This window comes from Aotus nancymaae, unplaced genomic scaffold, assembly GCF_030222135.1.
Source record: "Aotus nancymaae isolate 86718 unplaced genomic scaffold, 86718_ANA_hifiasm-v0.15.2.pri h1tg000040l, whole genome shotgun sequence".
In the NCBI taxonomy this organism is placed as follows: Eukaryota; Metazoa; Chordata; class Mammalia; order Primates; family Aotidae; genus Aotus; species Aotus nancymaae.
The window spans coordinates 8,074,206-8,094,972 of NW_026988454.1; the positions used below are offsets into that span (position 1 = coordinate 8,074,206).

At 43.3% G+C, this 20,767-nt stretch overlaps 1 protein-coding gene across 2 annotated transcripts in view; it reads right to left on the reverse strand.

Annotated features, from left to right (window-relative positions):
* The window catches only part of MAS1 (MAS1 proto-oncogene, G protein-coupled receptor), an 89,372-nt gene that overhangs the window by 44,840 nt on the left and 23,765 nt on the right, over window positions 1-20,767 (reverse strand). Inside the window, exon 1 of one of the 2 annotated variants that reach the window (XM_064360484.1) lies at window positions 15,123-15,137. The exons of the other annotated variant lie outside the window; for it this stretch is intronic. The gene's annotated coding sequence lies outside the window, so the exon portion shown is untranslated. Of the gene's footprint in view, window positions 1-15,122; window positions 15,138-20,767 lie in introns of those variants that run through there. 2 annotated transcript variants of the gene reach the window in all.

The window sequence follows — 20,767 nt, forward strand, 5'->3', positions numbered from 1 at the left end:
ATTGGTTTTACTGTGGTAAAAGATACATAAAATTTACCAGTCATGCACACTTCAATGTACAGTTCAGTGGCATTAAGTGTGCTGTGCAGCCGTTACCACCATCCACCTCCACTTCTCCTCATCCTCCCAAACTGAAACTCTGGACCCATTAAACAGTATCTCCCTATTCCTCCCTCCACCCAGCCCCTGGCACCCACCATCCTACGTTCTCTTTAAGAATCTGACCACTCTCGGGACCTCGTGTAAGTGAAATCACACAGTGTTTATCCTTTTGGACCTGGCTTCTTTTACTTAGCATGATTTATCATGGTTTATCCGTGACATCAATGTTTATTCATTTTATAGCATGTGTCAGAATGCATGTGTCAGAATTTCCCTCCTTTTTAAAATTGAATAATATTCTGCTGCATTCTTAAACCACATTTTGTTATCCATTCATGTGTAGCTGGGCACTTGGGTTGCTGGAGGGCACTTTTTAAAGAGTGCTCCATTGGAGGACATGCTTATAGATCACCTCCCAAACACCCTCCATTCTATCTAGCTCTCAGGAGCCCTCTTGCAATCAATAGGCTGCTATGTTTTATCTAAAACTAAATAGAAGGTACTCTGAAGGTACGGCTGACCCCAAACTACACGTGTGACAAGGAACCTGTATCAGTTAGAGCTTCTGAGTGCAAGAAACAGAAACAGACACCAGCTAAGGTGAGTGGAAAGAGGATTTACTAAAAGGATATTGTCTAGCTCACAGAATCTCTAGGAAGACAAATAAAATCCAGGCTAAGTTAAAATTCCAAAAACAACTGCATGAGCTAAAATCACGCAGCAGAATTAGCTCCATCAAGACACTGCTGCTACCTCCCCCGAGCCACGATGACTCAGATGCACCTCCTGTTACCACTGATACCCTGTGCCGACATGCCGTTAGCACTGCGCCTGCTACCCCGTGACCTATCTTCCTGCCATCACCACCCCCACCAGGGAGAGCATTCTCTGTGACCTGCTCCTTCTTGGCAGCAGCAGATGAGGCAAAGTCGGGACCAGAAACATCTGATTGGCTACGCCAAGGTCAAAGCCCATGGCCCACAGGAAGGGGAGCTGGGAAAGTGAGATTCCACGAGGTAGAGAATTCCCCCAACATAGAAAGGGTGTCAGACTCTGGGTGGCCAAAAGGAGACGAAGATCCGCTTCAGGTGTTACTGACCCCTCCAGCCCCATTTCAGTCCTCATCCCAGGTAGTAAGCATCCCCAGGTAGTAAGGCACTACTTACCACTGCCTTAGGCTTGCTCAAGTGGGGCCCCTACCTGAGCCCACACTTTACAGGCCCACAGTGGCCTCCTTCATCATGTTCCATCACAGGGTCAAGTCTGTGGGACCCAGGCCATGTGCCTGCCTGCAGCCTATTGCCCTCCCCTTTTGGTGGCACTCTAGATATCCAGGACCCTGGTATTTTGGGCCAAACAGCTCTGAGCCTGCTTCCGGGGCCTGCACAGGCCTTGTCCCTGGGTCAGTCTTCCTGAAGGTAATACATGCTACCAGTGGGCATACTCCTGGCCCAAGGGGTGGCCAAGTTGGGGCTGTTTTCAAAGGGTGTGATAGAACTTGGCTATGTTCCCAAGGGTAGCCACACATTTGCAAGTAAGGCCCCTCATAGTGAGGAACAGGGCCAAATTCAGGAAGATAAGAGGGCTGGGCTCTGCAGGGGCACTCTGTGGCTATGCTCCGTCAAGGAACTCCGAGGAGTGGTGTACAGACACAATGGAATACTCTTCGGCCATAAAAAAGAACAAAAAACTGTGTCATTTGCAGCAACATGAATGAGTTTGGAGGACATTATGTTAAGTGAAATAAGCCAGGCATGGAAAGATAAAAACCACATGTTCTCATACGTGAAAGCTAAAAAAGGTGATCTCACAGAAGTAGAGAGTAGAAGAGTGGTTACTAGACACCGGGAAGGATGGGGAGGCAGCCAGAGGTTAGTGAAGGGATACAATCGCACAGTTAGACAGGAGGAGTAAGTGCTTGTGTTCTCTAGGACTGTGGGGTGACTGTAATCATTTATTGAATTTATTGTATATTTTCAAATAGCTAGAAGAGGAAATTTTGAATATTCCCCACACAAAGAAACAAATTACGTTTGGGGTGATAGACATGCTAACTACCCTGATTTGTTTATTACATATTGTATTTGTGTATGGAAAGATCACAGTGTACCCCATAAATACCTACAATTATTATGTGTCAATTAAAAATAATAATAAAGGGGGCCAGGTGTGGTGGCTCACGCCTATAATCCTATCACCTTGGGAGGCCAAAGCAGGCAGATCACTAGAGGCCAGGAGTTTGAGACCAGCCCGGGCAACATGACAAAACCCCACCTCTATTGAAAATACAAAAAAATTAGTTGGGCGTGGTGGCACATGCCTGTAATCCCAGCTACTCAGGTGACTGAGGAACGAGAATTGCTTGAACCTGGGATTCGGAAGTTGCAGTGAGCAGAAATTGTGCCACTGACCTCCAGCCTGGGCAACAGAGCAAGACTGTCTCAAAATAAATAAATACAAATAATTAAAAACGTATATTTCGGGGCCGGGCGTGGTGGCTCACGCCTGTAATCCCAGCACTTTGGGAGGCCAAGGCGGGTGGATCACAAGGTCAAGAGATCGAGACCATCCTGGTCAACATGGCGAAACCCCGTCTCTACTAAAAATACAAAAAATTAGCTGGGCACGGTGGTGCGTGCCTGTAATCCCAGCTACTCGGGAGGCTGAGGCAGGAGAATTGCCTGAACCCAGGAGGTGGAGGTTGTGGTGAGGTGAGATTGCACCATTGCACTCCAGCCTGGGTAACAAGAGCGAAACTCCATCTCAAAAAACAAAACAAAACAAAACAAAACAAACCCGAATATTTGTCAAGGTAAAGAATAGAACATTTTATTTAACAGTTTAGCAGCTTGTTTTAAATTTTTTTGTTGTGGTAAAATATGTAGAAAATGTTCAGGGGCATTAAGTACAATCACAATGTTGTACAACCTTCACCACTATCCATTTCCAGATCTTTCCATCATCCCAAACAGAAACTTACTGCCCGTTAAACACTAACTCCCATTCTTCTCCCCCCAGCCCCTGGTAACCACCATTGTATTTACTCTCTCTCTGAATTTGCCTATTCTAGGTACCTCACGCAAGTGCAATCACATTTATTTTTCCTTTTCTATCTGGCTTATTTCACTCAGCATAATGGTTTCAAGGTTCATCCAGATTACAGCATGTATCAATGGGTGAGAATTTCCTTCCTAAGGCTGAATAATGTCCCATTGTAGCTATACACCACGTTTTGTGTATCTATTCCTCCATCATGGACAACTGGGTTGTTTCCACCTTTCAGTTAGTGTGAATCAGTGCTGCGACGAACCCTGCTGTACAAGTATCTGTTCAGGAACCTGAACGAGTTCCTGCCTTCAACTCTTTTGGGTACATTACCAAAGTGTAACTAGTGAATCAAATGGTAATCTATCTGTAACTATTCAGGGAAGTGCCAAACTGCTTTTTACAATCCCACCAGCAAATCAGATTTCCAATTTCTCCACATTCTCACCAACGCTTGTTATTTTGTGTTTTGTGGGGGTTCTTTTAAATAATAGCCATCCTAATGGATGTGAAGAGCAGCTTGTTTTATAACTTTTAAATATTTAGACATGGGGGGTGTGTACTCTTATCCCAGACCCCACATTGTTAGGGGTGGGCCAGTTATTATCATAATTGTGTCAGAGAAGTATATTTGCTCTGTAGGGCTGCCGTAAGAATTACCCCAAACTGGGGGTCTTAAAATAACAGAAATTTACTCTCATAGTTCTGGAGGCCAGCAGCCCAACACTAAGCTATCAGCAGTCCCATGGTCCTGCTGAAGTCTCTAAGGAAGGGTCCTTCCTCACCTCTTCCCACTTCTGGTGGCTTTCAGCATTCCTTGGCTTGTGGCAGCATCACTCCAGTCTCTGCTCCGTCTCCCTGGCCTCTTTCCTCTTGTCTCTGTATATCCTTTTCTGTCTCTTACAAGGCTCTCTTCTTGGATTTAGGGCCTGCCCTAATCCAGTATAACCTCAGCTGGAGCCTTAATCACATCTGCAAGGATCCTATTTCCAAACAAACTCAGATTCTGAGGTTCTGGGTGGATGCAAATTTTGGAGGGACAGCAGATGCTTTTCCCACCTGCTCCACTGCACAGCAGCACAGAGCCCACCTGAGCAGTGATGAAGGGTGAGAGGTCGTTCAAGTGGCATCAGATTCATCAGGCAAGAGCAGCCCAGTGGGTCTCTAATGCGCAGTGAAGCCAGTGGAGGGCCATTCACCTGGACCCCAATATGCGGAAATACACCCATCTTTACTTTTCTAGAGTGGAGCTTATTTGCTCCCAAATTCCCACAACCACTTTGTCAGGGAAACATACTTCATCTGGGCACCCAATGTCACTCTGTCTCTTGTTTGAGTAGCTCCTTTCTAGTAAGCAGGCAATTCCAGTTCTAAATTCAGTCATTTCAAGGCTCTGACTCCAAGCAGGGCTATTCTCTCTGAAGTCTTTCCTCTCCTTTCCCCTTTGTAGAGCATAGGGCTGCATGCTGGGCAGCTGGGGGGCCTGTGGCATCAGGGGCAGTGGGCGCCTGGTCCTAGGGGAACTCACACCGAGGCAGCTAAACATGCAGGCAGGGAGGCCAGCCGGGGGCAGGGGCGGGAAGAGTTAGGGCTGGTGAGGGGACCTGGTCTGCCTATGGCCCAGGAAAGTCTCCAAGAGGCCACAAGGCGTCCCTGAGCCCAGGCTGGCTGTCGGCGGGGTCCCAGGAACCAGGCTGGCCCTGCACCTGCACAGCACCCTGGAGGGAGCGCCCAGGAAGCCAGGCAGAGGTGGACCCCAGGCACAGTGAGGCCCTGAGCAGTGTGTTCCCTGCAGTTGGGGTGACAGGCAGGCCTAAGGCGACCCCCCTTCCCAGGCCCCGCTTTCCCTCAGCTGTCCCTCCTGGCTTTGAGATGACCCCTGCCCCACCCAACATCTCTCCAAGACAGTCACATACTTCGTTCCCGGCCACCTCCTGAGCCCCTGCACAGTGACACAGGGGACCTCATGTGCATCTTCTCTATGAGTTATAGCAGATGCAGCCTCCCAGGACGCTGTTGCAGGCTCCTGTTGACACACACTCCACCAGCCTCACCCTGTGGCCCCCCAGGGATGCAAGCCTCCTCAGCCCCTCCACTGGCCTTCCAGGCAGAAAGCAGAACACAGCTGCCTCTCCTCCAGGCTGTGGAAGCTTCTGGATCAACCACCGTGGGGTCTGAGTATGGAGAGCATCTGCACCCAGGCCCCCTCCACCAGGCCTCCTTTCTCCAGGCCCTATTGGCAGCACTAGTAGGCTCTGGTGATACTGTGGGATCATAAGAAATATGAGATCTGGAGTTCGAGACCAGCCTGGCCAACATGGTGAAACCCCATCTCTACTAAAAGTACAAAAATTAGCTGGATGTGGTGGCGCATGCCTGTAATCCCAGCTACTTGGGAGGCTGAGGCAGGAGAATCGCCTGAACCAGGAGGTGGAGGTTGCAGTGAGCTGAGATGGCACCTCCACTGCACTCCAGTGGGTAAGAGAGAGACTTCATCTCGAAAAAAAAAAAAAAAAAACGCATATATATATATATATATATATGCGCACTGTGGTATTGTCCCGGGCTCACAGCCACAGCTCCTAAAACTCTTGTACTTTTCTAAGTGATAAGAATGACAGGAGCAGTTTTTGTTATAATATTTGGGTTTTGTCTCCAGTTCCTGAACAGCTCTGGAGCTACAAAGGTGAAAAAGGAACATCTCTCGTTGCTTCTAAGGAGCCCATTCCTCATTCCTGCTTCATGAGTTTATGTGAGTGAAGTGACTTTTGGAAAGACCTAAGGTTGGAGCTGATGACCAGAGAAGCCAACTAGGCAATGAGGAGACTGGAACTTTCAGTCCTACTCCCCAGCCTCTGGAGAGGCAAGAGGGCCTGGAGGTTGAATTGACCATCAATGGCTGGCAATGGAATCAATCATGTCTATGTAATGAGGCCTCTGTGAAAACCCAAAAGGACACAGTTCTCAGAGCTTCTGGGATGATGAACGCATGGAGGTGCTGGACCTTCATGCCCCTTTCCCCCTCCTTGCCAGGTGCAACCATTTGGCTGTTCCTAAGTTGTGTTCTCCATAATAAATGGGTAAACAAAAGTAAAGCGTTTCCCTGAGTTCTGTGAGCCATTCTAGCAGATGACTGAATTCAAGGAGGGGGCTGTGGAATCCACAGTTCATAGCCAGCCAGTCAGAAGTCAGAAGGGAGGCCGGATCTGCCATTGGCATCTGAAGCAGGGCAGCCTTGCGGGGCTGTGCCCTCCACCTGTGGGATCCGATGCTAACTCCAGGAAGGTGGTACTGGATTAAGTCACAGGACATGCAGCTGGCTTCTCCCAAAATGGATAATTGGTTGGTGTCAGAAAACGCTACGCATTTGGCATCTGATGGGAAATGTGTGACAGTAGAAGGAAGCACAGTCGGTTTTCCCTTTCTAGGACTTGGTCCCCTCCTCAGCCCTGCCTCCCCACGGTCTGTCTGAAAATTAACACTCCGTCCTTCAGGCCAGACGTTCTGATATTTACTGCCTGGCCTCAAAAGTTCCCAGAACTGTCCTTCAACGATCTCTGCAGTGAACTTTTTAAAAGCCCTGTGTAAGACTCCAGCCGGGCAATGATGTCTGTCCCAGGAGGTGAGCTCTGCTTCTCAGGCGAGGGAGCCTCAACCTCAGGGTAGAGAGCACAGTGACAAGCTCTTCTAACAAACGTGCATCAACATGTATCACAAAAAATAGCATCCCCAGCCAGGCGTGGTGGCTCAGGCCTTTAATCCCAGCACTTTGGGAAGCTGAAATGGGAGCTTCACTTGAGCCCAGGAGTTCGAGACCAGCGTTACAGTGAGACTGTCTCTATAAAAAATAGAAAAACTTAGACATGGTTGTGCGTGCCTGTAGTCCCAGCTACTCAGGAAGCTGAGGTGGGAAGTCGAGGCTGCAGTGAGCTGTGATCACATCACTTCACTCCAGCCAGGACAGCAGAGCCAGATCTTGTCTCAATCAATCAATCAATCAATCAATCAATAGCATCCTTCCCTCACATTCAGGAAAAAGAAAGTTCTACGTGACTCGCCAGCAGGCAGAGAAGCCTCTTTAAATTCCTTGTTTTCTGGTGCCATCAAGTGGTGACTTGAATTTTTTTTCCTCAGGTAGCTTTTTATCTAAAAATTGTTTAGCAGGCTGTTCAGCAATAAATTCTCAGACAAAAGTGTGTTGCATTGAAACACTCTGTGTTACTCATTAAGAAAACACTCACACCTTCAAAAATTTAACTGTTCAAGGACTTTGAGTTAAACGTTGTAAATGGACCACAAACAATCATGCACCCCAACCCCCTGAAAAAAAAAACTAAGACGAAGAGAAAAGACAGAAAGGTTAGGAGAGGTAATGTTGGCAGACAAGAACTAGGAACAAAATCTGGGGAGTGAGAAGGAGAGGCTATAATCAGAGATGCAAGAGGACATGAGGGTGCTGTGGGCGGTAGAATCCTAAAGCCTCAGATTCCTGCCCCCGGTGTACACACCTTATAGCATACCCGCCCTGGAGTGTGGCCCCTCATCAGCTGACTTGGAGTTGATAAACAGGGATGTTGCCCTGGTGTGTCTAGAGGTAGGACATGGGAAGCATAGCAGATACTCTCCTTCTCCTGCTGGTCTTGAAGAAACAAACTACCAGGTGGAGAAGGCCACCTGCCAGGAAATGGGGGTGCACCCCTGGGAGGTGAGAACATCAGCCCTACAACTGCAAGAACCCAAATTCTGCCAACAACCTGAAAGAGCTTGGAAGAGGACGCTGGGCCTCCGAGGAGACCCTGGCCCCACCCAATGCCTTGATGTCAGCCTGGGAAGACCAGAGTAGACAGCCCAGCGGCCCCATAACTGGACTCCAACTGGTGGAAACGGAGATAATAAACGTGTGCTGTTTTCAGCTGTTAACTTTAGGGGGATTTATTAGGCCAACAATGGAAAACTCCTACATGGGCCAATTCATCCTGAGACCCCTCTGAGAAGAAAACAAGGAACCAGGACCAGGAGGGACAGAACAGAGGTGGAGGCGATGTCAGACACAGAAAAGGACAAAGTGGCAGAGATGGGAAATAGAAAACAAAAGATAAAGTCATCAGAGGAGCAATCCAGGAAGCCCAGCATCAAAACACGGTTCAAAGAAGAAACAGAGAAGACGAAGGGCAGGAAATTGTCAAATAAATAATACCATAAATTTTCCAGGACCCCAAAGCCACAAGCCTCCAGACTCAGAACGTTCAGAGCAATGAATGACAAAAGACCACATCAAGGCATGCCATCATGAAATTTCAGAACATCAGAACTAAGAAGATGCTGCTGGAGGCTTCCACAGAGAAAAGTCAGGTTACAGTAAGAAGAGAAAAGGACTCGTGGCATTGACTTTTCAACAGCGAAACTGAGCATAAGAAATCATTAGAACCCATGTCACCTCCCTGGTTTGATATTTAACTATAGGTATGTAGGGTGTAACCATTGGGGGAAACTGGGGAGGGTACATGGAACCTCCCTGTACTAATTTTACAACTTCCTGTTAATCTATTTCAAAATAGAAGTATTTTTTAAAGCAAGCATTGGAGCAATGGCATCAGAATTTGAAGGAAAAAAATATTTTCAACCTAAAATTCTGTACCCACCTCTATCTATGAGGATGTTTCAGCTGCAAATAGCAGAAGCCACCACTTGAACTGGTTTTTAAAAACAACAGATATATTTTCTTGCTATATCAATAAGCACAAAGACAGACCAGGCCTAGGAGTGGCTGGGCCAGGTTGTCTCCTCCTTTCTGCTTGGGTATCTTCTGTGTCAGGCTAACCCTGAGATGGGTCCTGAGGTGAGAGGGGCAGTTCCAATATCTCATCTAGACCTGATGATCCCCAGAAGAGAAATGTTTCTGAGTGGCTCTCTTTTAGAATAAAGGACATTTCAAGCCAGACACAGTGGCTCATGCCTGTAATCCCAGCACTTTAGGAGGCTGAGGCAGGCAGATCACTTGAGGTCAAGTGTTTGAGACCAGCCCGGCCAATATGATGAAACCCTGACTCTACCAAAAATACAAAAATTAGTCAAGTGTTTTGGCGGGCGCCTGTAATCCTAGCTACTTGGGAGGCTGAGGGAGAATAGCTTGAACCCAGGAGGCGGAGGTTGCAGTGAATCGAGATCACACCACTGCACTCAAACCTAGGCAACAGAGCAAGACCCCATCTAAAAAAAAATTATATATATCCCCTCAGGATTTAGAGCCAAGAATCACATGCTCATGGTTGAACCAATCTGTCCAGAGGGGTGGAATACGCTTAAACTGCCCATGCTCTCCTGTAGAATGAGCCTCTACTGAGGCATGTGGCTGAAGGAGGAGGAGTGGACATCCAAATAAGACTGGGATTTTCTCAGGAAGGAGGAAGTTTAAATGAATCCTAGGAAGGCAACCGCAGTCAACACTATACCAACAAAACTACGAGTCAAATATGAGGGTAGAATGAAAATATTGCAGACTTACAAGGGCTTACACAGACACCTCCACTGCTTTAGATTAGAAAGTTCTTAAGACAGAACCACCAAATACAACGTGTGGAATTTTTTGAATCCAAATTTTGAAAAATAAAATAAAAAGGGAAAATGCTGTAGTTCAGGATTTGTAAATTTGAGGTCAATTTGAATATGGACTGGGTATCACGTGATACCGAGATTGTTGTTGGACCTGTTCCAACTAAGAAGAAGACATCCCAGAAGCGGAACATAACCCCCTTTGAAACTCTAAGGAATAAACAGATCTTATCAGTGTTCGACTCTCAGCACTATTGACAATTTAGATTAGATAATTACAGTCATGCACTGCATAATGACATTTCAGTGAATGATGAACTGCATATATGACAGTGGTCTCATGAGGTTTTAATATTGTATTTTTACTGTACCTTTTCTATGTCTAGATACTTATCATTGTGTTACAGTTGTATACAATATACAGTATATAATAACATGCTATACAGATTTATAGCCTAGGAGATTTGTAGGCTATACCACATAGCCTAGGTGTATAACATCTAGATTTATCTAAGCGCCTTCTATGATGTTCATGCGATGATGAAGTCTCCTAATGACACTTTTCTCTGAATGTATCCCTGTTGTTAATCAACATACGATTGTATTTGTTGGGGGATGGGGGGCTGTCCTGAGTGTTGTAGGATATATAGCAGCATCCGTGTCTTCTAGCCACTGGATGCCAGTAGCATCCTTCCTCCCTAGTCACGGCAATCAAAAATGTCTTCAGATGTTGCCAAATGTCCCTAGACGGGGTGGGGGTCAGGGTAAAACTACTTTTGGTTGATTCCAGTAATCATCAAAGGCCAATAGTGCCACAGAAAGAGAGGTGAGACAATATGATGGCTGGAAGTACATGCCTGTGAAATAATCTTGCCAAAATAAAATCAGATCTGAAATAGATGGAGGCTGTAGAACACAAAGACAGAGGAACAGGTTAAATGCATGTGGAGACACAGCCAAAAATGACCAAGTTTCTTCAACAAAAATATTGCAAGAGAAAAGGAAGGGGGAAAATCTATAGATTAAAAGAGGCTTAAGAAACAACTAATCACAATCAAATCTTATTTGAATGCTGATTCAAACAAAGTGACTGTGTTTTTAAAAAGCCAACCCATGTATGATACCAAGTGAGTACTTGATGACTTTAGAGGATACTGCTAATTTTTTCAGGTGTGGTAATGGCATTGTGGTTAGAAGTTTTCTATTTAAGATTTATTTATTTATTTATTTTAAATTTTTTGAGACAAGGTCTCATTCTGTCACCCAGGCTGGAGTGTGATGGCGTGACCACAGCTCACTGCAGCCTCAATCTTCCAGGCTCAAGTGATCCTCCCACCTGACCTCCTGAGTAGCTGGAACTACAGACACCCACTCCCATAGCTGGATAATTTAATTTTTTGTAGAGGTGGGGGTCTCACTATGTTGCCCAGGCTGGTCTTGAATTCCTGGGCTCAAGTGATCCGCCTTGGCCTCCCAAAGCACTGGGATTATAGGCATGAACCACCATGCCCAGAGGTATGTAGAAATGCATAATAAAATATTTACAGATAAAATTATATAATATCTGGGATTTGCATTAAAATATCCATGGGTTAGAGGGAGTGGGAAGGAGTTTAGCTGAAACAATATTGGCCTTATATTGATGACTGTGGAAACTTGGAAAGGAGACAGGAGAGCTTCTGCTGCTCTTTTCTCTACTTTGGTTTTGTTGGAAATTTATCATAATATAAAGTTTTTAAAAAGTCACCTCCCTCATACCCTTTCCTTTAAAGTCCTTCCTAGATTGGCTATAGGAAAGAAGCCATGGAGTCCTCAACACAAAAAAGCAGCCAAGAAAAGCCCAGGCAATGGAAGGGATGTGGGCCCACAAAGGGCCAGCTGAGAGTGAGGAAGTCTAACAAGGTGCTCCATGGGGAAGCATTCCGAGGAAAAATCGGGACAGATTACTCAATATGTTTGAGTATTTTTAAAATAGGTATTGCTAGGCACATGACGTACTAAATGAAAAAAATGGCATAGTATAAGCAAAAACAAGAATAAATACATAGGAAACTGTGAAAGCGAAAAACACAAGGCAATATGTAACTCTACGGAAAACAAGAATTTGCCCAAGAAAAAATAAAATAATCACAATAAACCACTTGACCCTTACATGAAAATGTTTACATTGTTATCAAAAAAAATGAGAACCTAACTAACACCAGCACCAATGTATGCCACCTAGGGCCTGAGGGCCAGCCTGCCATCACTACTGCCATTGCTAGTGCCACAAGCACTGCCCAGGGACATGAGGGCCAGCTTGCCATCAGCACTGCCACCACCAGTGCCGCAAGCACTGCCTAGGGGCCCAAGGACTAGTATACCCAGGCCCCCTACTACTACCACTGATGGCTACATATGTCACCCAGGGACCAAGGATCAACCTACCTGATGTCCTTGTCCCCAGAAAAGTCTTACCACAGCCTTCACTAATAACCACAGCCTAAGCCACTGAGGAACTCACAGACCCCACTGACATTGATTAAAACTGAATAAATCGTATAGAGACTATACTACTGTACCCATCCAGAATCAAAGCCAAAGCATGCTACCAAACCAACACTAGATACATTTACAGGAAAAATTATTTCCCTATGAAAGCCAATCCATAAAATTTGAAGAAGCAAGTGTTGCACCAGATGCACACGTATTAACATAAGGACAAAGGAAACAGAAAAAAGCAAGGAAACATGACACTGACAAAGGAACAAAATAATTCTCCAGTAACAGATTCCAAAAGAAAGGAAATATATCCCTGGTGGTCAAGTGGAAGAAGAAAGAAGAAAGAAGAAGAAAGAAGAAAGAAAGAAGAAAGAAGAAAGAAGAAGAAGAAAAGAAAGAAAGAAAGAAAGAAGGAAAAAGAAATTCAAATTCCCTAATTAAAAGATATAGATCGGGCTGGGTGCAGTGGCTCAAGCCTGTAATCCCAGCACTTTGGGAGGCTGAGGCAGGTGGATTGCATGAGGCCAGGAGTTCGAGACCAGCCTGAGCAACATGGTGAAATGTTGTCTCTACAAAAAATACAAAAATTAACCAGTGTGGGGAAACACACTTGCAGTCTCAGATATTCAGGAGGCTGAGGTGAGAGAATTGCTTGAGCCTGGGAGGTCAAGGCTGCAGTGAGCTGTGATTGTGCCACCGCATTGTAGCCCAGTTGGCAGAGTGAGACCCTATCTCAAAAAAAATTTTTTAATAAAAAATAAAGATACAGACTGGCTGGATAGATTTTAAAAACTCAGCCATATGCTACCTACAAGAAACTCACTTCATCTGTAAAGATATAGATAGACTTAAAGTGAAGAAATGGGAAAAAATATTCCATGCAAACAGAAACCAAAAGCATGCAAGAGTAGGCATACTTATATATCAGACAAAATAGATTTTAAGTAAAAATAAATAAATAAAAAGAGACAATGAAGGTCATTAATAACAAAGTGATAGATACAGTAACAAGATATAACAATTGTAAATATATGTGCACCCAACACCAGAGCACCTGGATAGAGAAAGCAAATATTATTAGATTCAAATAGAGAAACAGATCCCAACACAGTAACAGCTGGGGACTCCAGTACCCCACTCTCAGCATTGGACAGATTATCTAGAAAACAAAGAACATTGGACTTAATTTAAACTATAGACCAAATGGGCCTAACAGACATTTACAGAGCAGTTCATCTAATACCTGCAGAACATATATTCTTCTCATTAGTACATGGTACATTCTCCAAGATAGACCATATATTAGGCTACCAAACAAGTCAACAAATTTTTTAAAAATTGAAATCATATCAAATATCTTATCAGGCCACAATGGAATAAAACTAGAAATAAATAACAAGAGGAACATTAGAAATTATAAAAATACATAAAAATTAAATGACATGCTCCTAAATGACCAATGGGTCAATGAATAAATTAAGACAAATAAAAAAATTCTTTATATAAATGAAAGTGAAAACACAACATACTAAAACGTATGAGATACAGCAAAAGCAATATTAATAATAGTAGACATAGCAATAAATTATAGAATGAGGAAATTTTATAGCAATAAAGGCCTACATCAAAAAAGTAGTATGATTTTAAATAAACAACCTAACCATGCTGTTAACAGTGGAGGGTGTCCAGGCTCTTGGCATCTTGAACAAAGAACGGGACAAAATGCACAAACAAAGAAAGGAAGCAATGAGGATTTTATTGAAAATGAACATACACTCCACAGTGTGGGAGCAGGCCTGAGAACTGAGGCTCAAAGGTCCCATTACAGAATTTTGGGGAGTTTAAATATGCCATAGAGGATTTCACTGGTTACTTCAGGTACACCCTATGTAAATGAAGAGGATGAAGTAAAGTTACAGTCATTTAAGGCGCACACCCTATGGAGAGGATATTTCTTGCTTTAGCTGCAGTGTGAATCACCTTTATGTTCCCTGCCTCCAGACCCTATTTTCCTGCCTCACCTCCCTGCTGGAAGATGTGATCTCCATAAATCTTTATGGGAGGTAGAGGGACTGATGGTCTTTTTTCTGTAAATGCTTCATGCTTGCTTGAGGCATAGTCCCTATCTATTGCATATCATGGAACTCTCGCACTATTCTGTCTAGAGAAGACAGGGTAGCTTCTTGATGCCCAGGGCTGGTGTGAAAAGCTTTTCACATCAAGGTTCCTTCTTCTTCTTGGGAGAAATTTCCCTGGTTAGCTTTACCTCAAGGGTTCCACTGAGTGCACAGTTCCAAAAGTGTGGAGGGACCATTCTCAGTTGCAAGACCATGAACTCAAAGCCCAAGGTCCCAAAGTTTTGTTATAGTGTGGATGGCAAAGCCAGATTTTCCCCAATGTTCTCAGAAAAACATAAAAAGCTTTTTTTACCTAATGAAAATACACTGTAGCATAATAATCTACTGTTACAACATTAGCCATCTTGCATGGGAAAGCTTTTATACAATCAGAAAACAGGCATGGAAAATAACAATTGAATGAAATCCCCTTATAAAATGTGTAAATGGCCCACCAGGTGACTAAATGTACCTGAAACTTAATTGTCTTCCCAGGAATATGGAACCAAGCATTGGTTATAAACTATTTTAAACAATTTCAGTAACAGCTGGTTTAACATGAAAATCTGACAAAGTATTTTCTTGGTATTTAATTAATTTTTGTTTTACTTGAATTAGTAGCCTTATGCAAGGAAATGTTGTTTCTGTGGTTTACAATAACTTAACATAATAACCATAATTATAATTGATAGCATATGCTATTTTAGAAATCTCATACAACTTTAGAACATATATCAGTATTATTCATGACAATATAACCTAAAGAAGATTGAACATCATTTTGGCAATTCCACATACCTAAACATGTCAAATAATCCTGCTTACCTTCTTTCTGGATATTTTCAGGGGCTCTCTGATCTTTTCAGAAAGCCAGGCATTAGGAAAGACAATTTTGAAGCTGAAGTTTAATTTTGGAATTCCAAATTACCATAAATTATTTATTTTGCCAAAATGATGACTCAGAAATTTTAAAGAAACAAAAACCTTTTATAACCTTTTACCAAAAAACCCCACATTCTACTATTCTTACATACCTTGCATGTAAAACTGTTTCTAGTGGTCTTAATTGCATATTATAATGGCAAATTTTAATGTAAAACCTGGTTAGTTATACTCTGATAAGGTTTGACTATTTCCAGCACAGCTAGGAGCATGGCCAACCCCACATGTCCCTAGGCCTTATCTAGCTGGAAAGCAGGCAAGTTGAACAATTTTCAAAAGCCCAAGGAACAGCTTATGACCTTGAAGCATTTAGCAAACCTGATATTTGAACATAATTTAGACCACATGTTTACATTTTGAAGACAATTGTATTTTAACAATAATCTTGAAAACCATCTTTATTTCCCAGAGACTGCTAAAGTCATGTAAACTAAAAGGCATTATTCTTTCTGCTTTTCTGAACAAAATATTTGATTTCAGCTCTTATTATTATTAAACCAATTTAAAACTTTACAGAAGAGATAAACGGTGGCTTTTACTTTATATTTAACCAGTTTGCACAGGGAGAAAGAGACCAGAGACTGACTCTTACCCTTTTGCCAGCATGCCAGGTTTCTGTGTTCTCTCTCTCTGAGCAGCCCTAGCAACCCTGCTTGACTATATGCAAATAAACACATTGCTGTGAATTAAGAATATTCACAAATAGTTAACAAATTTTGGAGAAACTAGGCAGATAAATATGAAGGAAATAGGAAGGAAGGAGAGAGAGAGAGAAAGGGAAAGAGAGAGAGAAAGAGAGAAAGGAAGGAAGGAAGGAAGGGGGAGATAGAGAGGGGAGGGAGGGAAGGAAGGAAGGGAGAGAGGGAGGGAGGGAGAGAGGGAGGGAAAGAAGGAAAGGAAAGGAAAGGAAAAAGGCAAAGGAAAGGAAAAGGAAGAGGAAGAAAAACTGGCTGGTCATGGTGATGGCTTATACGTGTAATCTTAGCACTTTAGGAAGCCAAGATGGGCAGATCACTTGAAGCTAGGAGTTCGAGACGAGCCTGGTCAACATGGTGAAACGCCATCTCTATTAAAAACAAAAAAACAAAAATCCCTAGGAGTACATTTAACCAAGGAGGTTAAAGACCTATAGGATAAAAACTACAAAACACTGGCCAGTGCGGTGGCTCACGCCTGTAATCCCAGCATATTTGGAGGCTGAGGCAGGCAGATCACTAGGTCAGGAGATTGAGACCATCCTGGCTAACATGGTAAAATCCCGTCTCTACTAAAAATAAATTAGCTGGGCATGGTGGTGGGCACCTGTAGTCTCAGCTACTTGGGAGGCTGAGGCAGGCAGATCACTAGGTCAGGAGATTGAGACCATCCTGGCTAACATGGTAAAACCCCATCTCTACTAAAAATACAAAAAAAATTAGCTGGGCATGGTGGTGGGCACCTGTAGTCTCAGCTACTTGGGAGGCTGAGGCAGGAGAATTGTTTGAATCCAGGAGGCGGAGGTTGCAGTGAGCCAAGATCATGCCACTGCACTCCAGCCTGGGTGACGAGCGAGACACCATCTCAAAAAACAAAATAACTACAAAACACTGATGAAAATTGAAGGGGACACAAATAAGTGGAAAGACAGCCTATGTTCACAGATTAGAAGAATCAATATTGTTAAAATAACCATACTACCATAAACAATCTAAAGAGTCAATAAAATTAATATTAAAACACATAACATTCTTCACAGATTTTTTAAAATTCTAAAATTCATATAAAATCACAAAAGACCCAGAATAACCAAAGCAACATTTAGCAAAAATAACAAAGCTAGAGGCATTATGCTACTTGACTTCAAAATATATCACAAAGCTATTGTTATTTCCTGTATGTTCCCTCCAAAACTCATGTTGAAATTTAATCCTCAATGTGTCAATATTGAGAGATAGGGCCTTTAAGAAATGATTGAATCATGAGAGCTCTGCCTTCTTGAATAAGTTAACCCATTCATGGGTTAATAGATTCAAGGGTTACAGATTAATGAGTTATGATGAGAGTGGAACTGGTGGCTTTATAGGAAGAAGAGAGACCCGAGATAGCATGTTTACACATTCAGCCCTGTCTCCATGTGACACCCTACACTACCTATGGACACTTCAGAGTCCCCACCTGCAAGAAGGCTCTCACCAGACATGTCCCCTCAGCCTTGGACTTCCCAGCCTTCATAACAGTAAGAAATGAATTCCTTTTCTTTATAAATTATTCAGTTTCAGGCATTCTGTTATAAGCAATGTAAAGAACTAAGACAGTTATAGTAACCAAAACAGTATGGTATTGGTATAAACACAAACACATAGACAAATAAAACACAATAGAGAATCCAGAAATAAATCCACATATTTATAGCCAATTGACTTTTGACAAAAACATCAAGAGCAGATATTGGGGAAAGGACACTCTCTTCCATAAAGGGCGGTGAAAAAAACTGGATATCCATAAACAGAAGAATGAAACTAGACCCTTATCTCACCCCATATACAAAAATCAACTCAAAATGGATTAAAGATTTAAACATAAACCTAAAACTATAAAACTACTTGAAGAAAGCAGGTGAAGTGCTTCAGGACATTAGTCTAGGCAAGGACTTAATAATGAAGACTTCAAAAACACAGGTAACACAAATAAAAATAGACAAACGGGAATTTTTTTTTTTTTTTTTTTTTTTGAGATGGAGTCTCACTCTTGTCACTCAGGCTGGAGTGCAGTGGCATGATTTTGGCTCACTGCAACCTCCGCCTTTCAGGTTCATGGAATTCTTGTGCCGCAGCCACCCAAGTAGCTGGGATTACAGGCATATGCCACCGCTCCTGGCTAATTTTTTACTTTTAGTAGAGATGAGATTTTGCCATGTTGGTCAGACTGGTCTCAAACTCCTGACTTCAGGTGGTCCATCTGCCTCTGCCTCCCAAAGTGCCGGGATTATAAGCGTGAGTCACCGTGCCCAGCCAAATGAGACCATATTAAACTAAAAAGCTTCTGTATAGCAAAAGGAACAGTCAACAGGGTGAAGAGACTACCTGCAGAACGACAGAAAATATTTGCTAACTGTTCATCCAAAGAGTAATTAATATCTAGAATATACAAGGAACTCAACAGCAAAACAAACAAAAAAACCCAAATAATCCAATGAAAAATGGGCAAGTGAGCTCAATAGACATTTCTCAAATAAAGACATACAAATGGCCAAGAGGTGTATGAAAAAATGTTCAACATCACTAATCATCAGGGGATTGCAAACTAATACCACAATGAGGTCTCATCTTACCCCGGTTAGAATGGCTGCATCCAAAAGACAAAACATAAATGCTGACAAGAATGTGGAGAAAAGAGAACTCTTACCAGACCGTTGGTGGGAAGATAAATTATTGTAGGCATTATAGAAAACAGTGTGGAATTTTTCAGAAAACCAAAAATAGAACATATGATCCAGCAATCCCACTACTGAGTATTTAGCCAAAAGAAATAAATCGGTATATTAAAGGAATACCTGCATTCCCACATTTACTGCAGCACTATTCCCAATAGCTAAGATACGGAATCAACACAAATGTCCAACAACAGATGAACGAGTTAAGAAAGATGATAGATAAATAGAGAGAGAGAGAGAGAGAGGGGTGTGTGTGTGTGTGTGTGTGTGCCTGTTTTGATCACTGTGTGTGTGACCCTATTTTGATCACTGCACACATATACATGTACCAAAATATCATTCTGTATCCCATAAATATGTACAATTATAGTGTGTCAACTAAAAATAAAAGGGAAAAATGAAGAAAAATGAACCTAATTAAAAACCAGATCCACGTGTATTGAGAAGATGGTAGCTGGATGGGACAGTGATGTAGAGAGCAAAATGCTCATCTAAACTGGAAGGAATAATGTTGGACATAAATTGTCAAGAACAGAAAAATCTACCAATTATTTTAAAATCGAGGGATGGATCCAGAAGAAATCTCTAGAAGAATTTACAGTGGCTGTTATTAAGAAGTGAAAAATGACAGGGATAGGGCTTTTTATATTATAAGCACTATTTAATTTCTAACTATATGCACATAGCATAATAGTTTTCTATTGCTATGTCACAAGTTGCCACAAATTTAGCAGCCTAAAGCAGCATGCATTTATTTATCTTACAGTTTCTTTGGGTCAGGAATCTGAGCATGGCATAACCCTGTGTCAGGGTGTCACAAGGTGGGGCATCAAGATGTCATCTGGGGTTGGGGTTTCATTGGAGGCTGGGGGACCTCTTGTGAGCTCACAGGGCTGCTGCCAGAATTCCGCTCCTGGCAACTGTAGGACTGAGGCCCTTGGTCCTAGAGGCTGCCTTGCAGATCCCCAGCCCTCCTCATGGACAGCTCCCAGGGAGCAGCTTGCTTCTCCAAGGTCAGCAGGAGCCTCTCATTCCCACCTGCCATGACAGTCTAACATAGAATAGTGGAATCATGTGAGTGACATCTGCATTAAACATGCCTTTATTTTCTGTCTTCTGATGCTTTGACACCTGGGATTTTGCTCACCCTGAGTCACTGCTCCTCCCAGGGTGACCAGATTCAAGAGACAGTAAACAAACTCACCCCAGAGTGCAACTTTCTGATGTAAACTAACTCATCCGGAGCCCATACCTGCAACCACCTTCTTTACCAGGCTCTCACACCCTAGGCAACTATCTACCTGCCCAAGTCACCCTGGAGCCAGGTACCAGACAACCTGGGACAACCCCTGTGCCCACGGCCTGCTAATTATTCCAACTAGCCAGTCTTCAGCCTGCTGTCCCTGCTGTGCCCATTTCTTCCCACAGAAACCACAATAAAGGTTCTTGTCACCGTCCCCCCAACCCTGCCTCCTAACCCACCCTGGTGCTTACCCTTGTGGCCCCACATGGCATGCCCTGACTCCTGCTTCTAGGACCCTGTGAGTATGAACTTCTTGCTCTATGACAGTCATGTCCACGTCTGTGTGTCTTACATACCTGACTAAAACAAACCCTTAAAACAGCATTCCATCAGCTTTGCCATAATGTAACCTAACTAAGGGACTGACGTCCCATCACCAAGAACAGACACATGCTATTCATTAGAAGCAAGTCACAGGTTCTCCCTCCACTCAAGGGGGGGAATTACAAAGGCAGCAATTCTTGCAGGCGGAGGATGTCTTCTACATGTGCTTTTTGATTTTTAAAAGATAAGCCCCCCAAATCAACTGCCTACGTATGGTTTGTCTGACCACAGTGGCTTGAACGAGAGTTTTCTTGCATTGCACCAACAGCATTAGAGGTGCCCGCATTGCTCAAGCTGTCCACCAACACCTTCAGGACCTAGTCTCCATCAGTCTTTCTGTAATGCCACTTCTCTTCCTCCTCATTGGCATCTCAGGACCACAAGACAGCTAGTGTGGCCCCAAAAGAGGACACATGGGAAAGGACAGTGGTCAGAGCTCCTTTTCCCCAGTCTCCAGCAAAGATCTTTCCGGAAACACTAGCTCTCATT